The sequence below is a fragment of the Melanerpes formicivorus genome, unplaced genomic scaffold (assembly GCF_026170545.1).
Source record: "Melanerpes formicivorus ecotype bairdi unplaced genomic scaffold, bMelFor1.0.p_v2 SCAF_22, whole genome shotgun sequence".
Taxonomy (NCBI): domain Eukaryota; kingdom Metazoa; phylum Chordata; class Aves; order Piciformes; family Picidae; genus Melanerpes; species Melanerpes formicivorus.
In genome coordinates, this window is record NW_027142374.1 from 8,961,595 (window position 1) to 8,986,562 (window position 24,968).

Sequence of the window (24,968 nt, forward strand, 5' to 3'; positions counted from 1 at the left end):
GGTTGGAACAATATGATCCTTGAGGTCCCTTCCAACCCTAACAATTCTGTGATTCTATGTAAGGCAGATGAATGTTGTGCTGCAGGACTGGCCTCTGCCACAAAGCTCTTGTGTCACACAAGGGAAAAAAGAGTTTCACAGATAGTCACTAACTGTCTGTTTTTCATTTTGTTGCTGTCTGACTTGATCAGGGTCTGATTTACAGAAAAACTGAGCATTGAGACCTTGTGCATTGGGATCTGTGCTTTGAAAATATAAAGTGCTTAACAGAAAACACTCATGTGTAAACAACGAGGTCCTACATCCTCACATTCTGCACCTAAAATGAAGACTTATTGTGCCTCATCTGTAAAATGAGAATATAGCTGCTTGTGCTACATGGGGCTATTATGAAAATTAATTTATCCCTGATTAGCAATTGCATACCACCATATAAAGAACATTAAAAGAAATGGAAAGGAATTCATCCAATTCTCTTTAAATCAAGGGCTGAGCAGCAAGTCAGATGACATTTTAAAATGGATCCCTGGAAGCAAATTCAGTCTATGATAACAACTGGAGCTGAGATCTCCGAGGACTTCATATTTTTAATATTCCTCTTAGAATTCATTGTTTTCTGAAACATCACCCTTTTCACCTGAAAGGGCTAAAGTCTATTCTTGAAATCATTAATGCACTTGATCAAAATTCCACTTTATGTTTTTTCAGTGTAGGAACCCAGCAGACAATACTGGTCCCTTTTCATTCTCTTCAGAGGCATGAATTTTAAAACATGAATTACTACTAATGTTAATGCACAGACATTTACAAAAAACAGTCAAACTTTTAATCTGGCACTGCCAAGTCCACCATGACTCGAAGCACCATACTTACACATCTTCTAAATCCTTCCAGGAATGGTGACTTCACCACTTCCCTAACCAGTCTCTTCCAGGGGTTGACAAGCTTTTTGGTTAAGACATTTTTCTTAATGTCCAACCTAAACCTCCCCTGATGAAACCTAACTTAAAGTCATTTTGTCTCATTCTATCAATGGTTTCTTGGGACAAGAGACCAACCTCCACCTCACTGCAACCTCCTTTCAAGTACCTGTAATGAGCAGCAGTGCCTCACCTCAGCCTCTTTTTCTCCAGGATAAACAACCACAGTTTCCTCAGCCACTCCTCATAAGATTCATTCTCCAGACCCTTCACAAACTTTGTTGCACTTGTTTGGACATATTCAAGTATCTCAATTGTCTTTCTGTATTGAAAAGTCCAAAAGTGAATACACACCTCACCAGTGATGAGTGCAGAGGTGCTACCCTTTCCCTAGTCCTTCTGGCTGCACTATTCTGATACAGGCCAGGTTGCTGTTGGCCTTCTTGGCCACCTGGGAACACTGCTGACTTATGTTCAGGAGGACCCATAGATCCATGTCTGCTGGGCAGCCTTCCACACACTCTTCTCCAAGTCTGTAGCACTGCATGGGGCTGTGACCCGGTACTTGGCTTTGTTGAAACTCCTACAGTTGGACTCAACTCATTAATCCAACCTGTCCAGATCTCTCTGTAGGACCTCTCTACCTTGAAGTAGATAAATGCTGCCACCCAACTCACTGTCATCTGCAAACTTACCAAGAGTGCCCTCAATCTCTAGATACTGAGCCCTGGGTAACATCACTTGTGACTGGCCACCAACTGGATTTAATTGCATTCACCCCAAAAGCTAGGTGTTTGGGTTTTTCATGTAAACTACAAGGAAATCAAGTCTTTACTTTGATATGAGATCTGTATGGATGGATCTTTGAGCCCTTGTGGGAACAGCAGCATACTCGGTTGTTTTGTTGTTTTTTTTTCCATAGCTTTGTAACTCGTACCAATGCAAAGACAAGCAATCTCATCTGTGTTCACATTGCCGTGTAGGCTTCAGATACATATTTCTTCTTTAAAACAGTTTGTAGCATCCCCTTGTTTTAGGCAACTTTTTAATCCCCTTTTCATATCTACAGCTCCACTGATGATAGTACATGCCCAATGAGACAGTAGGATTATGTGATAATCAGATGCATAATGTTTGGATTTATATGTGCTATGGGGAGAGAATAGGACAATTTCACTTGAAGAAATGGTGCACTTGAACAGGAGATTATTTTAAAGAGAAAAAGGCCTTTCAATTACAAGTTTCAGCAGTTTTGTAACATTTTGCTCCCAATTACCTTACTATTTTTGAAGTAATTAGCTTAATTAGGATGAAAAAGTTGTTCGCCTTTTTCTTCTGTAAACTGGCAGTTACAGTGACCCAGAGGAAGAGGCTGTGTTCTCCTTCACGTGGCACTGTGGAGAACTGCCCTGCATAACACAGCCAGGTGCAGCAGCACTAGCTGTGTAGATGGAGGCTAGTGCACTGAATCCATGCTGTCTTATATGGAAACTCCTGCTGCTGTACATGGAATGCAATTTTAAATTAACCACAGATACAGGACTAGCACAGAAGCAACTGCAGTCCTAACTTATCTGATGTTTATATACAGTGCTACTTATCAATACTTGTAGTTTATAATTATGCCACATGCAGTCTCTGTGCATTACAACTAACAATCTAATATCTCCCTCCGAAGACCTTCTTCAACCTGGGGTAAAGCTGGAAAGGAAAAGTTTGGAGTCTCTGTAATCAGCCCATTTGAAGTTTCATATCTAAAATCCAGCAAAGTGAACTAAGTTTAAACACTGATACATTTTGAATTTTAATAGACTTTATTACAAGTCTTCAAATTAAAAACTGTCAGGAGAGATAAAAGGTTGGGGATTTGGATTCAAAGGGACCTTGATTAGACATAAAGGTCAGCAATGGTGGCAAAAAGTTGATGCATCTAAATTAAGTATAAACCTCTGGAAGAGAATATGTTAATCTTTCATGTAAAGTACTTGTCAGGCTGATCTTGGCTCATATCCACAATAGTTAAACTATTTTCTCTGATGAAATTTTAACAAATGGTAATCCGTGTGTAATTTGCCTGTCAAGTGTGTGCCATTTGTTTTCACAAATGTTAGATTTTAACTGCTAAGGAATCATATTACACTACATAATGTGCTCCTGATTAAAAATTTTTGGTTTAGAATCTTTAGCTCAATTTTTTGACTGCAACTTTCTCCCTTGGATTGTAAAATGTAAGCGTGGGGGAAGGAAAAAGGAAGAAAATTGAAACTTTGGATGTCGTTGCTTTTTGTAAAACCAAGTATAAAGGTACAGATTACGCTTTAACTGAGCAGCTGCTTCAGATGCTTAAAGTTACAGTAACTTAATATTTCTGAATGTGGAATTAAGATTCTGCCCTGTTAGTAAGCAAACTCATTAAAGACATAAAAGCATGACAGGATGAAAAAGGATTTACATTGGTAGAGTCTTCTGTAAAATTATGATAAGTGACAGGCCCCATTTTTTGATGCTGAAATACAGGTTGCATGTCTAAACCACAGTGACACTGTGGCCGGATTTTGCACAGCTGAGGACTAATAGGAAATTAATAGAGTGTAATTCAGGCCTATTGAATTCAGCCTAACTTTGTCGCTTTGATGTGTAAGAACAGAAAGCATAATTTCAGTCTTTGTTTAGTGTCCTGGACATATAGCTTCAGTAACATCTAAGTATGGTCAGGATTAAAAATGTGATGGATAACACAACAGCACTTTCTTGACAGCTTTTCTGTTCAAATACAAATTTCTGTCACTGCCTCAGAATGTTTGAAGGAGCATTCATAGATGAAATATTGTAGCTGCAACAAGCCCAGTGTGAAGCTATTATATTTTGAAAGGAAAAATAATTACAAACTGTACATCTCCCTGGCACATATCTGTATTAATAATGCACAGCAATAAATACACTGAAGTATCCTAATGAAATGTTATTGAACATTAAAGTTTTGGAGAACTATAAGGTTACGAATCCGTCAAGAAAAACGTCATTTTTTAAGCTCTTTAATTAGACAGCTTTTTAAGCTGTCTAATTTTTTAATCTTTTTCTACCTGTTTTAGGCAAATAAGTATTTGGGAACATTACATTAGATCATGACTTAATCTAGCTTTCAGAATGTCTCTTTGGGATACTTTCTCAAAGTTGAGTTAAGGAAAAAAAAATCCATTTCCCTACCAAAACCCATTTCCTTTTATTTAAAACTGTCACAGTTTCCTCTAAAGTTTCAGGTGAAAGATATATTTTTCTTGCAGTGCTCTGTAGATGGAATACTCTCCTTATAGTAGCAAAGTAGGTCAGGATCTCAATGTTTGACAGATGTGACACACGAAGTCCCGTGTGAGACTTAAGGGAGACTTAAACTTTATCCCACGGCAACTGATTCCCACACAAGCACAAGTCCATCTGACACTGTAAGAAGTCACAAAGCATTGTAATACAAAAAAAAAAAGGGGGGGCTTCATGAAGTGAGAATAAATTGTCTGATTTCTGATTTTCTGTCATAAAACTTCATCTCTTGCTCATGGCTTGTACATTAGAAGTGGTGTTTTTTCTGCTACCAAAGAACCCACAGTTCTCTACTGCTGTTGCTGTGACATGAACTATCTTAGTTACCACAACAAAAGTAAACACAGATGAAGTTGCTGCTGGTGTTTGATAGCCAGTAGTCACACTTTTGTCAAATTGAAGCTTCAAAGCACGCAAAGGTGCGACAGAAATATCTTAAATGTCATCAGCCTTACTTTAGTATGATATGCAATTTTATGAGAATAACACTGATGAAAATACTGTTCTATTTCTATGCAGGTACTTCATTCTAAACATAAAAGCATAGACCCTAAATACCCAATAAACAGGCAATTAACCTGTCTCTTCAGGAATGTTTTGGTCTTATTGGGATTTATTTATGTATTTCTAAATGTTGATGTTAAGTGAGCCTTGACTGTGCTCAAAAGGACGGCTGCGTGCTCCTCAGTCTTCTCAGTATGGAGAGACCATCTCATTTCACACAACATTGACTGCATCTTTGCTGCAACAATGTGCAAGTTTTATTTATTCTTGGCTTAATGTGTCAAGCATATAATATTCGTATCAGTGTTTGGGATCCTCCCTATAAAAGTCAGTGATTGATAAAGCTGCACAAGAAAGCTGAAAACCAGCAGTACTTATATTGTCTATTGTAGTCAAAAATACTGATATTCATATGTAAAATGGGAGTGGAGGGATAGCAGAGTGACAGATGGATGTGACAAACCTATTTACATTTTTTAATGAAATGGAGAGTAGGATAGCCAGTATTAGTGTTTCTTAATAGCTCCCTCTATGACTGAATAGAATCTGAAAGCAGAAGTATTTGACTGGCATCTAATATTAGGTGTAAAGCTGTGAGAAAGGACTAAGCGAGGGAAATCCGACAGTCTTCCTTATTGTCCAATTCTGTCAGACAGTTTTGTGCAGTCATCTGCCTCTCCCTCATTTGTTTGATTTGTTTGGATCTGTATTTTTAAATATTTCTTTTAAAAAAATTAATAATCCAAGTGCACCTTCCTGAAGAATTGAAGTTATTAGGAATAAAACATAAAAATTTTGTTCAGCCCTTAAATGCATGAAATTGAACTGAAGCAACCACATCAAAGAGATTTGTTGGCTAGAGATAGAGGGCTGCTTGGCCTCATGTCACTGTTGCAGAAGTAGTCAACTCTGTGCAAATTTGGGGTCTGACAGAGTCTCCAGGGCAATTTGGCTAGAGAACTTTCAGGAAGCTGCTTTACTTGAGGAACTATTCAGTTGTTTGTTGTAGTTCAATTTTTGACTGAAATACCAGATATTATTATTTTCTGTAGCCCAATACTATTCTTTCAACTGTCTCTTCTAGCTCCTGTCCAGCTTTTTAGCTGAATGTAGCTGGCCTGACGAAATAAATGTTGTTGTATACCACCAGCAACCTGTATTTTTTTCACTGAAGGAGAGAGAAGGAATACATTGTGATAGGGAGTTGTATGATGGGTAATATCTTGACATTAGTCTCTTAAACTGAAAAGGCTTGAATACTTCCCTTAATACCGTGTTTTATGGAGAGTGTGATTCCTCAAATGTGACGGAACCCAGATATTAAGAATTTATAAGTAAAATGAAAGACCTTATGCGTCATTTAGCAGAAAGAAGACTGCACGGGGACTCTTACCTGGCTTGTGGTGGTGCATGTATGTTGTCCTTGCCTGAGCATCCGTTGTGGGTGAAGGTTATAAGCTGCCTGTAACAGGGAGAAGACACTATTTTTCAGACTTATTTAGAAAAAAATAAGTTTATAGGATCATTTTGACAGACATTTAGAAGCCATTCATCAAACCTAGAATGACTGACACGTAGAGTACCTCGTATTGATGTTCAAACAGCAGCCCCCGCAACTTTTCAGTCTTAAGATGAAGAAATTTGGGAAGGAGCAGGTTCCTTTGTTCCCCAAGACATCTGTACTAAGCAGGTGACCTTTAGCTTGAGGAAGCATTTCTGGACTCCCAGAGCACCTTATTGGTATCAGATTTAATCTGTATCACTTGCAAAACAATCATGCTGGGCTGTCACAGCACCTTCATCCAAGACATGCTGAACAGTGCATCTGATCTGTGACAACAGTGAAGGCACACATCATTACTAGCTACCCTCTCCTCTTGTGGTTTCCCAAGTAATCTGGAAATAAGAGAGCCTTGGTACCGAGGCATTTTCTATTCTGCTCTCATAAATATGCTTCCTTGTGTTATTTCATCTCATCTCATCTCATCCCCTCTGAAGCTAGAAACAAACTGCTAAAAAGACTCAGAGCTAATACTAAATGTGGTATGAATATAAGGTTTCTGAATAAAATATTCATTTTGTAAAGTTTTTGTTTTGTAAACCTTGATGATGTCTGAGTACCTAACCTTTGGTACCTTCTTTTCGACTAGACGATTTGGATAGGATTGTGTGATTTGGCTTTCACTGTCTTTTCAGAATGCTTTTGTGACTTAAAGGAATCTATAGAATGATAGGAAATCTCTGTAAATAAAGAATAAAATAAAAAAAAAATCAACTTCAAACCCCCAGAAGTTATTTTCTCAGCATGGTAGATGAATGTGTGCACTGACCCATGCAGCTGGTGGTTGAGAGTACAGCCTGTTCATGCTTTAGAGCAACACAACTTCTGATCATAGCTGTGTTGCTAAGGGATCTCTTATATTTCTCCTCTTTCTTATTCTCTGTCAGATTTCAAAGACCAACAGGAAGAAATGTTGCATTGTGCCTATGTATTGCCTGTTCATGCTGTAGAGTTATGAATGAATTACAAAACAAAGCAAAACTTGAAATAGACTATGTGATACATAGCTCATTACATATATGGAGCTATTCTGTGCATGCATTTGGTAGTAGACACTGATGTTTTCCAGATTTCAATCTCTTTCTTTAAATCATCAGATTTGGTAATTTCACACTATGTTAAATGAAACTAATTCAAAGACATTACTGCCTAAAGTCACCACCTGCTTCCTACTTTGCAGTTTGGTGCTCCTCATGTTTCCCTTTCTTTGTACAGCTGGTGTGGCTGATCCAATCGAAAAACAACCCTGAAAGAGCCCCATGTTTCATTTCCTAAGCCAACTGACTCAACTCTCAGTCAGACTTGAATTGGCAAGGAAGAGCAGAATCACCCTTTCAGTGTAAGCTCAGTGATAAACTGGTTTAGATGCAGCCCGAAACCACATCTGCAGAAATACTAGGGATCCCAAACACCATAATGGAATTACATTTTAAAACCCTTCATCTTTTATACTTCATTAACTGTATAAATAACCTGAGAAAATACACACAACTGTCAACTCCATTTGGATAAGCACAGAAGTAAAATACTGGAGCCCCAGAAGTGGAGGAGGAGAGCAGTGGAGATTTCCCACACTGAAGAATGCAAACCAAGGCTGGCAGGAGGCTGTTCTCTGGTTCTCAGATTGTATAAAGCTGGGACATTATTAATGGAATAACATGATGAAAAAGTAGCATTAAAATCATGTACTGTGTAAAAGGAGTTTAATTCTCCATCTCGTATTTTTAAGATATCACATTAATAATTTAGTTGAGTTTTAGTAGCCTTTTCAGTTGTAGCCCACTAATGACAAGCTTGCTTTCTAATGTTTAATGCCTGCTGTGTAAGTGGTACTTTTACAAAATACATTTGCTGCAGGCTTTTTGACATGGCTTCACACTGAGATAAACACAATTAACATGAGCTATTTAAAATTCCTTTCTCTTGTGCTTGTTTATTAATGCTCTTTTAAGATGTATTTTTGTTATTAATTTTAAAGAAAGTGTAACAAATGTGATGGCACAGGGAAGGTATGTCATGTAAGTGTTTTACTCCTGAGAAATTCCTGGGCCATGTCCCGCTAGTAATATCATATTCATATAGATAGGCTCAAGGATGATCATATTGATCCTTCTAACATGCTGTAGTAGAGTAGGATGTGTTGTAGCAGCAAATGGAGGAAGCATGAAAGGAGTGCAGGCAGGCTAGCTTACATAGTATAAAAATTTCATTAGAAAGTATTTCCAGTGAATCCTATTTTGCATTAAAAGTCTTATCTTTTCTATATGTCACATCAAAATGGCTTTTAGCAAAAATAGTCCTGCAACAAATGGCTACTGGAGGGGAGGCTGTACTGAATATTCATAACACGTAGTACATCCGAGTGTGCTGAGACCTTTTAGAATAACTATATCTTTTTTAGGTTAAGCTAGTTCAGAACATTGTTGTTAATCTTCTTTACATCCTGCCAGGCAATCTATGCCAGGCAATTTTTTTAATTAAATAAAAAAGGAAGGAAAGGAAAGGAAAGGAAAGGAAAGAAATTCTGGCCTCATTGAAGGCCACACCACGATCTCCAGGTCCCACTTAAATGAGTGGAAAGATTCCTCTTGACTTGGGTGGTACAAGCTTTTGCATGGGTAAAGGAAAGAATACCTGCCTCAGAAAGACAAATGTCTGTTAGAGCCTTCAAAGACAAACCTCTTGTATGGTACATTTTGTTCACTCCTTTCCAGGCTGCCACCTCTGCTGACTGATTAAAACATCTTTGTCTATTTTCCTTGCTTTTTGTGGGGGTTAGTCTGAAAACACAGCCATTGTGGCTGACTGGAAAAAGACTACCTCTTGCATCTTCCTCCTCCTGGGCACCTGGACAAGTGACAACTACAATTGCTTTTAATGGATGTTTTGAAAGAGACAATTAACTGATTTGATAATAGGCAGATCTTCGCTTTAAGAAATTAACATCAACTGAAGTTGTCCAGTTTAGAAATTCGAGTATGGTAAATAATACATATTTGTTTCTCATGGCCTTTCTTCAGCTGTTCCTGAGCAGTTCTGATGAAAAAAAAAAAAAAAAAAAAAAAAAAAGGCTAAGTCTGACAAATGACTCAATTGTTCAGTTGACTCTGTAGGGACTGTGCATTACTTTTAGGAGGCTCTGTCTGAGATTCAGTCCTCATTCCTTTGTCTTTGCTGCTGAATGAAATTGAGCCCCTGGGGAGAGGACAGCTTTCCTGAGAACAGAAAAAAAGTGTTCATCCTGCAGATCATGCAACAGGGTTGACAGGACCCAGGAGGCCTGGAAGCTGCAAGGCCTTTAGGGGAAAACACTGCACGCAGTAGGGACTGTTGAGAAGGATGAAACTATAAAGGGTACATTCATGTCATTTGAGTGCAGACACCACATCCACAGACATTACAGCTTTCTGGCTGCTTGAGTGCTGGTGGCAGCATCTCAAATCCTGCTCTCTAAAAGAAACTTTGAGGAAACCATGGATTTCCTCATAAATCAGACCTTGCTGTAATTAATGGCCACACAGAAAGTGATGGATAGTTGGTTTAGCTTTGATTTGGGTGTTTTCTCATGTCTTTTGCCATAACTGAGCTTGTTGGTATTGGTTTTAGACTAGCCCAGTAGAATGCTGCTCAGGGACTGGGTGAAAGAACAACATGGTCTGCTATTGCGAGAGTGGAAAAAAACACCTGTCGGAAAGGATGTTCCTCCACTTCCTTCCATGTGTGGATATGATAAAGGGGAAATCAGTTTGTTTTCAAGCACTTTATTTCATTTGTCACACTGTCTTTTCACAGCCAGGATTCCATATACTGGATTAATCTGAGTTATGACTGCAGAGTGAGTCCTCATGGTGGTGAAAATACCTGTATCTAAAACTAATCCCTTCTTTTGAACCCCAAAATTGTTTTGAGTCATCCTTGTTTATATTTATGCTTTCATCTAGCTTTTTGAAAGTGAGTTGAGATGTGTCAGCTATTAGATATTGTCATTACTTGGGTAACTTTTAAGGACTTGCAGCTGGGGGATCTGTGATAAAGTATAACACCTGGGGATATTTATCTAGACACTTTAAATATCTACTGTTCTTTTGCTCTCTGTAATATGGGGTTGTAATGATGTTAGCAGAAATGTAGCTTTGCCCAGACGCTGAGCCTTGTAGCATTTGGAGAGCTTTCAGATTTCACTAGAAAACTCTCTTTGTGGGGGTTTGTTGATATAACCAGAAAAAAATGAATTTAAAAAAAAATAATGTTTTGGGGTGTTATATAATGATCAGAACTGATTTTGTTAAGAGAGCTGGATTTGCTGTAGACAGGCTACCAAAATCTTACTTTCATTTGAACTCGCATGCTTGGAATGTCTGTTACATTTAAATATTTATAGCTTGGAAGGTTCACCAAGTTTGTAATAAGCACAGGGGAAAATAAATACATTATGCAAAGGGTGATTAGTTTTATCACATAGTCTTCTACAGGGCAGCTGTTTATTTTCAGTGTTCATTTTCTTGGATCTGTCAGGTAGACAGCTGTTCTTTTAGGGCATTTTTGTTAATTTAAGTAACTTCTTTGAATTGTAAATCTACCACCAAATTCACTTCTAAAAATTCAGCCTCCAGCTCATAATTATATAATCAAAAAAATCTTTAGATCACAAATTCAAAAATATCTGCTTGTCAGAGATATTTCAAACAAATGCAAAGCACAGACACTGTAAATCACCCAACACATCAATGTCTATATGAAACTGAATAAAAAATGTCCAGGTCTGCTGACTTTCTCAAACACAAAAATGTAATGTCAGTGTGTACATTCTTAAAAGGCCACAGGCAGCCTGAAATACCATCATCTTGTATAGGTGATTTCATAAACACCTGCTTACATCAATAGGCCATTGCAAAGACAGAAGTAAGATAAGTGAGCCACCCGTAATTTATCTTTTCATTTTTGAAATTGTTTTGGACTTTTGCCCAAGTCCTGAGGACTTGAGAAGGGTTATAGTATAGGGGAGGAAAGGAGCACCACAGATTGGGCTGATGCTTTAGCATGCCATACAAGAACAGGGCTTCTCATGTTTTGGAAATTGTCAGGAGCAACTGCAGTGTCAAAGCCCTGTAGGGTCACCCATATAGTCCTTAATCTTGTAATATTGTTACTGAAGTCAGTACATAGCTGTTTAGATATGCATTTTATGTTCAGGCTATCAGATTTGTGTTAAAAATATTTGTCCCCTTCAATTAATGTGAAAACATAGATTTTTACTAACAGATCAACACCTGCCCCCAGCTTGGTGTCATCTGCAAACTTACTGATGATGGACTCAATCCCCTCATTCAGATCATCAGTAAAGATATTGAACAGGATTAGGCCCAGCGCTGATCCCTGGGGGACACCACTAGTGAATGGCCACCAGCTGGATGTGGCACCATTCACCACCACTCTCTGGGCTTGGCCCTCCAGCCAGTTCCTAACCCAGTACAGCGTGCACCTCTGCAAGCCACAGGCTGACAGGTTGGCCAGGAGTTTGCTGGGGGGGACGGTGTCAAAGGCTTTGCTGAAGTCCAGATAGACAGAGTACATCCACAACTTTCCCCACGTCCACCAGGTGGGTCACTTGATCATATATTTATTGGCTGACATATTTTGATGATTATGGAAAAAATTGTAGTGTACTAAACTCACAAGTGCAATTTTTTTATTTTCTTGCACTGTGAACCAGAACTTGGACCAGTACAAATGTATTACTGAGATAATTTGTTCTGTAATATCCCCAGCTGGAGTGTATATTCCCAGCTGAGCCTGTTTTGAAAGGTACGGTTTGGAATGAGGAAATTGCTGTTCTCACCTTCTGTTTTGCTCAGCTCCTGAAACAGCTCACCAAAATTACAGTCACTGTGCTTCAGGACATCAAATGCTTGTCCTTTCTCCAGATCACTGTGATGTAATAACCATGCAGGCATTCTCCAAAAAATCACTGGCATGACTAACAGACTAGAAATATTGTCAGGCTACAGAGTTGAAATCCGGCAGCTTGAAGGAGACAGTTCTTGGACAACATAATGCCAAGAAACTGTATGAGGTTTGGTATGTATTTTTTTTCATCTCTTCCTCTACCCATGTCTGTATGTTGATTTTTCAGTATCTCAAGTGTGAACCACAGAATATGCACAATCACTGGAGCCTGAACATATTTTCTTTGTTTTTAGCTGTTCAGTCAGGAGAGGCATGTGGTTCTTGTTCTTATGGAACACACTGCCTTGCTTTCATATTCCAGTGATGTGGTTTAAGAAGGTAAGACTTTCAGCTTGGGTAGGTTTCTTGGTTGTGTTACAGCCATACCAGGTATAACACAAAGAACATGAACAGGAGAGAACCCAGGCATGGGTAGTGGTAGTGGCTGGTCTCAGTTTCTGGTGACACTGAAAACATTCCTCAGCAACAGTTTGAAACAGAGCCGGAAATGGTTTTGCTCATTTAATTTTTTCCAGAGTTGTTATTGGTAATTAAACATTTTACTTCTAGTGGAATTTTGGAAGTTGGCACGGAAAGCAGTTGAGTCTGAAAACACCAAACAGAAGATTTGATGGTAAAAATAGAAGAGGAATAACCTTTTCATATGTGAGACCAGTGGAGTTTCATTTCTTGGGTAATTAGTATGCTTTGTGCATTTATTGGTTAGGACTGGAAAGTTTTGGCAAAGTATGAAAAAGTTGACTTGGCTAGTTACCCTTAACAGGATATGTTACAAGAGTAGTTGTTTTAATTTCAAAATAAATGATACATTGGAGCAAAGAAAAGTGAAGATGATATTGTGATGTAAGTACAAATGGTGTTATGCTAAATCAGTAGGACGTGCTGGCCACAGTTAATTGTAGGATCGTGAGTACTGTATCTAGTTAATTAATATGCTAATTAGCTAGTTTAAAGATAAAAGGGGGATTAAAAGAATGCAATAGAGCTTGCATTTTTCTCTTTTGCTGTGCAAACACAGCTCCCTGCAATAACTTAATGAGGAAATTTCAAAGGAACAAAACTAACAACAAATGAATTAGAAGCTTAACTAAGTAATTACATGGTATTGCTGAGATCTTTTGGGTATGGACCAGCATGACTATGCACTTAGATTGTCCTAATAGAAAATCATGGAGAGTGTGGGATAACTAGCTAATAAAATCCATTTATTAGTTGGAAGGTGTTTGTTTTTTTTCAGAACAGTGTAAGCAAAATTTGAATTAAATATTTTTTACTGAAGGCAATTTATTTATTGATAATAATGAGATTGAACTATTTCTAAGGTAGAAGGATGTAAGCCAACAGAAAGGGAAAGGAGTGTCACTTTTTCTGCAGTAATGAGCGCCATGAAGCAGGCTGTCAGCCAGCCTTTAATACATTAGAAGAAGGACTGGTGTCCAAAAACCAAACCCTGTGTTTGCTCAGGAATAAGTATTCAGAATTTGGAGACTGCTCTGAGGGCTATGGAGCCTGGTTTTGATTGCTGCAAATTCAATAGGAAATCTCAATAGCACAGCACTAAGAGAGGAAAGATCCTTAAGGACAAAGAAAATGTGCCTTAAGCTATTTGAAGACCTATTATTGGCTATAACTGGATGTAGAAGATTTCAGAACAAATTAAAGTCTTTCAAGAAAAGATGTGAGAAAAGAGAGTGTAGCAAACGATGAATCTGTTGGTTAGAAAAATGGTGTCAGATTGTAACGGCTTCATTAGTGTTAAATTTCTTGTCTGTAAACACCTTTCCTCAGCTGGAGAAAGCCAGCATTTGGAGTTTTCATTTCTGTCAGGAAGCCATGCATATTTAGGCTTGTCAAAATTATGACACTCTCCACGCTAGAGAATATGATTTGAACTGCTATGTACAGTCTCAGCTGACATCCACGCTTGATAGACAAAAAGACTATCTCCTGATCACTTTAGTTTGTTACTGATGGGCTTGTTATTAATACAAAAACACTGTTAGAGCTAATTTCAAAAGATACAAGCATACACAAGGAAGCAGACAACAAATTTTCTGTTTTCTTCAGTATTTATTTGAATGATTCAACCACAAAAACAATCTAGCAGCTGCTAAATGGAACCTAGAAGTTGGCTTGTAGAAACCGTAAATGTTGCTGAGAATAAATACTGTCAAGTATTCTCTTGTAAAATTTGTTATACAGGGAGATTACCTTTCTAATAAGAATGTAAAGCCTCTGGGACCTTTGATTCAAATTTAAGCCTTTTTACACAATTACCATCGAGGAGCAGCAGGAGTGATGTACTCATCGTATCTCAATATTGATAACCTGAGGTATATTTGCATTAGCAATGAGTACACAAATAATCTTGACTTCACACCTCTTTTCCTAAAGGAAACAAAGACCCTTTCTTTCTCTCAGGAATTTCATTGTGAACAGGAATGGCTCTCTAAAAGGTAGAATTTTTTCAAAAGAGCATGAATATCTCTGTCCAAAAGCTACTGCAATGCTATCGTCCAAATATGTAGGCATATAAAGCCAAAGATAAACTCTGTGAACAAAACTCTGCTAAAGTCAGCATCTAAACTTCTTACAACTTCAAGTGGTTTAGGACTTCACTCTCATAATTAAGCACACTCTAACAGAGAATGTGGTTTAATGATTGGTCTTTTATTTTATTCATTTCAGTCAAAAGAAGTCCAAGATGCTAAGGAAACATGGTTTATGCCTTACATCTATCTGTTTTTCCCCTGGCAACTTTTGATATTATTTTGAAACACATTGCACAGAGAGACAGAGGTCTCAAAGGCAGTTAGTTCCTGCAAACTGGCTGTCCTCAAAGTAGTTAGCTGTCAACAGTCAAGGGTTCTGTGGCTGAGCCCCTATCAGCAGCTTTTATGTATGCTCCCGCTGAGGCTGTAGTGTGAGTATGCTCTTTATTAGACAACATCTATTGCACACAGGAGAGAAACATGATCAATGCTTGCACTTGGAAAATTTTCACTTCAGTCTGGAACTATTTGGATGCCAAAGCACCCACACAGAAGGAAAAAGTAGAATCTGAAGCAGACTTCATCAGTTCTGCTGTTCACAGAAAGAGCTACTGGAGTCTCACACTTGGGTCGATCTCATTACCTTTTTTTAAACTAAACTGTTAATGATATGTTTGGATGAGATGAGAGGTCGTGTAAATGGCATTTAGATGTATGTACACATATATTACAATGTGAGTTACAGCTGGGTTTGTGTCTCTGTAGCTGGATAATTGTAGCACTGTCAGAAAAGAAATAAAGGGAATTCACAAAAGTGGAACAGACTTTGAAGCTCAGGAAAGAAGAACTTTAATGAAATACACCCACTTTAAAGGCAGCATTATATAAAACATAAAATAGTCTAGGTTAGAAATCTCATTAGCTTTTTAATAAACTCAGACCTTTGCTACAGCACTGACTTAGTATGGCCCAGATGTGGCACTAGAGAGAAAACAGCCTGAAGATTTCTTCTTTACTAAAGAATCACATTCTGCATGTTTTTTTCTCTCTCCTCTAGGATTCTTTTTCTTCTTTCTTTTTCTTCTTTTGTTTTTATTTCCCTAAATTTTAGTTTATCATTCAGTGTTATCAATATTAAGCGAGTGTGTTTCTAAGCTTTGGTGTAGTATTGTGAGAAATTAAACTCTGGTTAAACTTTGTGGCATTTTAATGCCACCCACAGGGTCTTTCTCATTTGTAGTTTGCATCTAAATCACCAAGCTTTAATACATGCCTTCTGTATGATTTCAGTTATACCTGCGAATGACTGACATGTCTTCTGTGAAAGATCTCTTGTCCCCAGTGGCGAAAGTCAGAGCTTTCTTTTTTGAATTACTTTGTCACGAGCTTTTAATCATACCCCAAGGACATCTCAAGCTCTCACATACTCTTTCTTTCAAGTACAGTCTTGCACAAACAGGAGATGCTGTCATTTCTTCTCTTGTTCCACTCCAAGCACATATTCATCAGGGTGAGGTAAACTCACAAGAAATTTGATATCATAGGGAATTGTAGTTTGGTGAGGTGTGGCCCTCTTTCAAATGCTGAAACTTTTGCTGGATTCAACACAACAACTAAAGCAGTAAAGAACACCCTGGAAATAAATCAAGCAGTGTGGTTACTCACCAAATAAATATTGAGTTTGTTAGTCAGATGGAGTTTGTTCCCCTCTCTTAAAATTTTCCTCATGACATTGCCTTGAATGTGAATTAATTTGAAGACCATCGTGACAATATTATTTATTTTTATTCTATACTTCAACACTTTATTGAACTTTCTATGCCTGAAGCATCAATTAGTGCATTTATAGTCATGAAATTCAAATTCAAACTTTTTATTATTATTGTTCTCACTTATCCCAACCACAGTGTTCTTGTTTCTCACATACAACAGAAAATTTGAATGCCCCAAAGGTTCGTATCTTTCCAGAGGGGGCCTAACAGCTCTTCTGTCCTGCTTTTACTGCTGAGGATAAGATATTGTCCTTTTTGTTTCTGGCAGGCTTTGCTACAAAACTATAATGATGGCTATTATGGTTGTTATTTTTGTATTTGCTATTTTTATAGCTCCATAGGCAAATAAATACATTTTTTAAAATTAGATAGGTACTTAGTGTCTGGGTCTCATTTAGAACACCAGGCTCTAAAATTGCCTCCTGCGAAACTTTAGTAATGTTTTGAATGGTCGTGTATTGAAAGACTTCAGTGTTTCTTTGTGCTGAAAAGAGCAGTGATGCTTGGAGAGCTTGCAAGACATTTTTGAAATGTATACAGAGAAACCCAATAGTTGCATTTAAAATTATTTATTGATGGAGAAGTGAAAGAGTGATATTTGGACAACCAATTCCTTTCTGGGAGAAATAGCCTGTTTTCCCCTCAAGCTCATTTCTGAATTTCAGGAGGAAAACTGTTATTATAAACCTCTGAAATTTTCTAAGGCTGAATTGCCAATGTTGAGCATCAGTTCCTTCTTGTTTATGATACATTGGAATCTGCAAATATGCCATTATCCAGGTGTTAGGACTTTTGCTTTGAAGCTGATAGGGTAGGCTGCCCCTGCTTTGATTCCAGCTCTATACATGTTAAAATTACTTCCCACTACCCATGGCAGTTTTCATCTTGTACCTATATCTTCTGACTTTGCACAGCAGACAGTCATACACACATTGTTGTGCTTTTAGTTAATCAATTCATGAAAGGAAACTATAGACCAGATAATCTGATGCTGGAACAAGGATTTCCATTGCTTGCAGTTATGTAAATTAAATAAGTAGAATTCAAAGACAAAAATGTTCTTCAGGAAAACATGTTAAGGTTTCTCAACACTGACCAGACTAGAGGCTTGAACTTAGGTTTTCCATTTCTATTTTTTGGTCCTCATTTTGACCAGCAATTGTATATTCCTCCTAATAAATGCTTCTGATGGAGTGTTTAGAGAAACATTTCAGCAAATTAATTCTCCAGAAAAGAAGGTGTAATAAAAACTAAAGCCTCCCAATCTATTCCTAAACATTTACCTTCAAAGTTCCCATAGCATCCTGCAGCCCTTAATTAACAAATGATAACAAATGAACTCACTACCCATACAAACTATCATTATGAAAAGAGCTTTTGTAAATATATGGTCTTCCAGCAGTTCCAAATGCCACCTTTTACATGGACTTTAGATATATTTGCTGCGTTAAGTAGCAGCAATAAATGTAATTGAACACACTTATTGATAAGTAGTTGCCTACTAAAGAACGTCTACTGAATTCCAGCAGCCTGGTGTGACTGAGGTCACGGTACATAAATTTGATTGTAATCCCAAATTAAGCATGCATGCATTTGCTGTACAATAACAGCGAAGTAAGAAAAAGAAACATGCAGCCTCCTCCCCAACACGGTTTTGACAACATAGAAACTTTCATCTCAGTTGATCAGATTAGTCACTTGTAGAAGTTAACTGCTGGTCCATTGAAATAATTGTTCTAATACTATTTGCTATCTATAAGAATCTGGGCCTACAGTCCATTGAAATATAAAATTAAATTCTCAGGGAAAAAAAAATTAGCTCTTTGGTTATGTATCTGGAATTTTTTGTACTGTATATCTGAATAAAAATTCCTAATGCAAAGATTTCTTATTTTGAGAAGTAAGCAAGTTGCTCGTATACCAAGTTGTTTTATTTTGTTGGTTCTCTGGTTGCTGCTTGCCCAATACTACAACATATAACCTCTGACTCTCTAAAAAATTGCTTTTATGGTTTTCTTTTATGGAGGTATTTATGTTTATAGTCTTTGCCAATCTCAGGAGAAATGAGATTTCTTTCTCTGTCTTTTGTCTTGAAGCTTGAATTGTTTAGCATTACGTCTTAGTTGCATTTGAGGCATATTGCTGTATAATAGTGGTACTCTATCAAGCGATCGTGGGGCAAAGAGGGCACTGTAGCAGCGTAAGAAAACAATACAGTGAATGTTATACAGCAATGAGAAGACTTCTAGATTTGACAGAAGAAAGCTTTTTTTGGGGGGGGGGAGGGGGTTGTTGGGGTTTTTCTGTTTGTTTGTTTTTGGTTCTGAGGCTTTATCAAGTAAATTCTGAGTTTATTACCAGTAATCAGTGGACTTCTCTAGACGAGGAGTACTGGCACCAGCATTTATGAGCAGCTATGCATAGTCTTACTGATGCTTTGGGCTAATAATTGTACTTGACATGATTTGAATAACAAATTGTATACCTGTTGAAATCAAGTATGAAGAAATATGGTAAAGGCTGCCAAAACCAGGATACACGAACTCACTCCGTTTGCTACTAAAACTAAATTATTAATGGTTTAATTTCTTATTTTTTCCACAGGATTTGAGGTTCCAATTAAAACCGTGTTTGGGCCATTGCTTTGCCTGCCAGTACTTAATCTTCTCCGAAAGCCTCATCACTTATCTAAAACAAAAGAAGAACGAGGTAAGAAGTGAAAGTAATGAAATGCAGCATAGCACATCTGTCAAAGGAACAGAAAGTAGCTTTTAAAAAAATATCCAGGATCAATGACATTAAAAAATTACTTGCTGAGCACTAACTGTGTTCACGTTAAGCATCTTGATTCCAAGGGATCTGTAATTACCGTTGTGTTTTTGCGTACGCTGAGGGTTTGGTTCATTGCGTTTAAGAGAGTTACTGATGACAAAGCCACAGGAAACAAATGACTGATAGGAATAGGAGCTCTGGAATTGCTAAATGTACTTTTCTGTGTTTTGGAGTCCTTTGGAAAATTGTTTGTCTTGATAGTGAACATATGAATATAATTAATGTTTCTGAAGTTATTTAAAATGAAGTTTTGGGTCAGTCTAGTTTTATGTTCTCCACAATGCAACACTAGGTACTGTATTAGAAAACTTAACCCATTTCAGCACTTAGAGCTATGCTATCCTTTTTTGTTGATAACAGATCTTTCTAAACTATCTGGAAGTCACTTTTGCTATGTTACTTAGGATTGCAATAATAAACAAGGCAGGTATAACTAAAGATGACAGAGGAAAGTAGCGCAGTGATTTGGCCTTAATAGGATAAACATGTAAGGCAGACATGGTTTGAAAAATATTAACCTCTTTTGAGCTGGAAAAGCATAGCCTGCTCTAGATACCTCTGTAGTCACTGCTGATGTGTACCAAAAGAGAATATTGGTATCTCAGTTCTTATTTTTCCTGTTCACTCTTTTTTCCTACATTCTCAGTCTTCTATCAAGGTCCAGGTTCAAACTAATACTAGCTGGTGCAGATCAGGCTCAGTGACTCTTGAATATTCTTTCACCTCAACCCCCTCATAGCCTCATATGAAAAACCAGGCTAGGAAGCTTGTTGCCTTCTCACCTTGTCAATGCATAGTATCAGATATTTGGGTTGGGATGGTGAAATACACATTGTATCCCTCTCAAGAATGCTCTTTTTAATTTTGCATCTCCAGCTGTATAAAGACAGTTGGTGGTAGTTGTCAGCAATAAATAAAGGCAGGTTTGTTAGGTGAGTTTTCAAAGCACATGTGTTGCTGTGGAAGAGTTGTACCTACAGATCCAGACTTGGTAGTATACATAACTAACTGTTGTAAGCCTTCCTAAAATATTTTCTATAATTGCTGTCAGAAACTACTCTTACAGATGTTGATGGTTGGATATGCTATGTGAATCCTTGAGGCATGACAAATAACTTCATGGTTTCTGAGTACCATTTTACTGTAACTGTGGTGTGCAGCACAGCTGTCCTTTGTGTTACCCATCTAGGGCATCATTTCTGCTAAAAGCCAGGGACATTTCACAGATTCACAGATTGCATCGGGTTCAAAGGGACCCTCAAAGGTCATCTTGTCCAACCCCCCTGCAGTCAGCAGGGACACCTTGAACTAGATCAGACTGCCCAGGGCCATGCTGCAAACTGTATTAACTGGCATCGATCTTAAGAATTTGACTGAATAATCCATTCAGATCTCACTGTAGTGCCTCTGAGACTGGAAAAGATGGTAAAACAATAAACATTTATATAATTTAATAAACAATACTTCCTAACATTGGCTATGAAAGCAAGATGAGGTTCTTACACAGAATTAGTTACCAACAGGGTCCATCTTCAAAAAAAAAAAAAAAAAAATTAATTAAACTTTAAATTAACTACTCTTAATAGGATTTGAAAAAAGCACACTTGATTTGTCTGTAGCTCTTCAACTTTCTTTCAGTGGCTTATAATTGCATTTCAAAGCTATCCTTTCGATAGATGGATATCTCAAATTTAATGCCTTAAAAAATAAATCACTGATTTCTTCTCTTATAAAAATTTACTTTTTCACTTGAAGATTCCTGGCTCTTCAAAACCCTGTTAGTGAGGTACATTAACAACTTAAACCAGATGATCTTAGAAATTATTAACGTCTTATAAGCATAATGACCTCGTTGTGATGAGTGTGGATGACATTAAAAAAAAACCTCTTACGCCAAATTGTTGCCTAAAATGAGTAATGTGCTGACTAGGTGTGCAGTTTAATTGGGACCCCTACTGATACTGAAAACAGTCAGTTTTGTTGTGGTTTTGAAGGAAAATAAGCCTTATATGGTTACAATAATATATGTCTATGAGTGGGATATCTGCTTTTCTGTATCCTGCAATAATTTTTAACCTGTTGACTGTCAGTAGGACATTTTTTAGCCCAATGATTGACATTAACAGGAAGATAGAGTGTGGAAAGAAAACTATGTTCCCAGTGTTTAAATTAAAAAGATGGGTTTGCAGGGGGCAAAAAAAGGATTTGTAAAATGCCCTGAGGGAAGACCAGTTTATAAGCCTCTCTAAAAGATTTTGGACTAGAAAGAGACCTAATAAATGTGCCAAGTTTGGAGAGGTGTTTCAGTCAGAACCTGCAGCTTTTACACATGGAAGATGACCACAGGAAGTTTATGAATGCAGTGCATTGTCCTAGGGTTCTGCTCAGAATATCAGACTACCACCTTCTTCGTGTGCTCTGAACATTTCCCTCTTCCTCATGGTGTATATATCCTATTTCTTTATAGGATAATGAAATTTGATATAAAAAAACAGTGGCTCAGTTTTGCAGCAGTACTTCCAGGTTATGGCTTTCGTGTTTAAAACCGAAACCCATTATTGTATGAGCAGTTGGCAGACATTGTGCTTTACTGTTTATTATATTCACAGTTTCAACTGTAAACACAGAAAAACATCTGTTTTGCTTATGGGACAGCTTATTGTTCCTATTGAGCAGTCACAAACCTTATGCTACGGATGAAAGAATTTGATTTATCTGTGTTATTAAGTGTACTAGGTATGTGATTAGGTATGACTCTCATAAACCATCTCTTATGTTGCTATTTTGTAAGTTCCTGTTAGCTTGTACAATCAGGAAAGGATTCTGAAGTCCTTAAGCAGATGCAATATATGTCAACACATGGCCCCAAGCCATTGCCAAGTCTTGATAGTATTACAGGCCTTCAAGTGATTTCCTGGATAATTTGTATAATGCATCTTTGGGGCACTCATATTTTTCAAGATGTGTTTGGATTCACAAGCTATGAAAGATAAAGCATGCTTTGCAGTTTCTATTTTGGGTAGAGTACCATTTAAAATGCTTGAGGCTTCTCCTGCATGCAGTGGATGGCTTGCTCGGAGGATCTTAAACATTTGTTTCTACTGGTTCTCATATCAGAGATTCTCTGTTAATGTTGCTGTAGTGAAATAGGAGACTGACTGCTGGGAATCTCCAGGCAATCAGTGGAAGATACTTTGCAACAATACTGTCCTTTTCACTCTCATTTTTTGTGAAAGCAATTTGCAGACATTAATAATACATTGCAGTAAGGTCAGTGAGCATTCAGTCCTAGGAACCTTTAAACCGAGGTAAAAATGGGTAATAGCTATGCTAGGACAGTGAAAACTAGTCATTTCTTTGCTGGGTTCTTGTGGGGAGGAGGGAAGGGTTGGTGGTTTGATTGATTTTTCTGGGTTTTTGTATGTTTTTGTTGGTTGATTGTTTTTTGTGGGCTGTTTTTTGCTTTTAGGTTGGTTTGTTGTTTTGGGGGTTTGTTTGGTTTGGTTTGTTTTTTTGTGGACACCCTGTGAAATTAATAAACTTGCTTCAAAAAATGCTCACTGGCTGCATCTTCCCAGCTCTGGAATCTACTTTTTGAGGTTAAGCTTTGGTTCAATTAGGGCTCTGGTCTGTCTTGAGCGTTTTATTAACTTGATCTAAATTTTGAGAGAATCTGAAGAATCAAAAGGAAACAAAGACACTAGCTGGAGTTGAAATATAGGTTCACTGACTCTTGTGAGAATGAAATCAGCTTTCTAACAGCAATACTGACTTTCCCTAGGTATAGAAACTCTCTTAGTTAAAATGATTGCGTTCAATGTTCAGTTTACAGTGTCAAAAGGCTAGACCAAACAACTTTGACAGATGAGGAGGAATAGCCAGCTATTCAAACATCAGATAGTAGAGCCTTAGCTGTCTTTGACAGGTTTTTTTCTGTTGAGCTTTGGGTGGGGTTTAATATGTTTCTTCCTTTCTCTTAACTCCATGAACTGTTTATTTAAATTGTACACTGTGTTCTGTATATGAATGTAAAACTTTCCTTCTATATTATATTTACTAGTCTTAGCCAAGATGTCTTAATGTAGGGTAGGAACTACTGAATAATCCATTGTCAGAAAGTGCCTGGCAAATTATGCTCGTGTCATTAACTTGTCTCACTGGAATCTCATTCCAACTTTCACAAGATAAAAATGCATTAGTGATATATTTCATAGCAATTTCAAGATACATTTACAGAGTCAGGGTAAGCTGCAGAGATAGCAAAATAGTCAATGGTATACTTTTTTTTATTCTTTTATGCCACAGAGACTCCTTTTGATATCAATGGCAATCCATGATACAAAGGTGACATTTTACATGTTGTCCAGTACTGTACATCACATGTACACTACCATTTTGGTCATGATTTCCTATACTCTTCTCATCTCTACTTACAGTATTTAAATGTTGTTTTGAAAGACAGAATTAAAGCATTTCTTAGAGAAAACCTGAACTACAAAGCACCTAAACATCATTACTTCTTTAATTATGTACATGAAACAAAAAAGTAGAAGCTGCTGTAGAATTCTAGAAATCAAATTTCTCAGTAATTCACTGTGGAGAGAGTTTCTTGCAATATTCCAATGTTCTGTCCTTTAAGATGAATATATTCTTATGTTATTCGAATTATTTTCCAATCTTTAAAGTCCCATTTTACAAATCACTGATATTTAATCATCTGTCTGAGTTTAGCCTAGCAAAGGAACATGTGGTGGTGGCGATGGGAGATGTTTCTTATTTCTTCCAACATTTTCTATAAATTGATGAATCAGTAACAGGAAAGATAAAATGAATAATTAAAAAGAGCAATGCTGAATAATTAAAAAGAACAATAATTAAAAAGAACAGTGATACACTGTTAATATGTATTATTTTTTTTTTCTCATAGACCATAATTTTACAGATAAAACATATCCTGGAGTAAATTAAGCTGATCACTGCCTAGTATATCTGTAAATAGAATAGTATGTGCTTTTGCTAGCCTTAGAAAGACTGTGTCAGCAAAAACACATTGTGATGTGTTTTTTCCAGCATAAAAAAACCAAGACAGTAAATGGTTAAATATGTATCTTCTGCCTGACATATTTCACTTACACTTCCACAAAAGTGATCATATCCTGCTTTTATCTTTTTACTGTTAATGCTTTCCAGCACAAGGGAGGCCTGGGGCTCCAAATAGTAATTCTCAGACTGTTTGAACACTGTTGAGGTTGAACATTTTGCTGCCTTGCTTGGAAGGAAATCTTGGATACTAATTCTTACCTATTTGTGTGGCTTAGTACACTAAAGTTCTGCCTCCAGAGATTTAGATAAGTTTTTTTTAGTAGATTGATCTCATCCCAATCCCTGGTAGACAGTCCTCTAAATCTTAAAATTACAGTTGCAGCCATGTCAAAATATTATTTATGTACTTTTAACCCAAGTAGCTCAGTACTTGAAAGAACAGAATAAGAGCTGCAGGTCAGAAAAAAATATGAGCAGTGGTAAAAATGCTGTCTTGGTGGCACCAGCCTTTGTGGTACATGTTAAGCTCAGTTGAAAAATAAAAACATGTAAAGAAGTC

The 24,968-nt window shown here is 37.3% G+C and overlaps 1 protein-coding gene across 1 annotated transcript in view; it reads left to right on the forward strand.

Annotated features, from left to right (window-relative positions):
• TENM1 (teneurin transmembrane protein 1) overlaps positions 1 to 24,968 on the forward strand; it is an 876,004-nt gene that overhangs the window by 346,052 nt on the left and 504,984 nt on the right. The window contains exon 3 of the mRNA XM_068152080.1: positions 19,139 to 19,243. The gene's annotated coding sequence lies outside the window, so the exon portion shown is untranslated. The remainder of the gene's footprint in view (positions 1 to 19,138; positions 19,244 to 24,968) is intronic.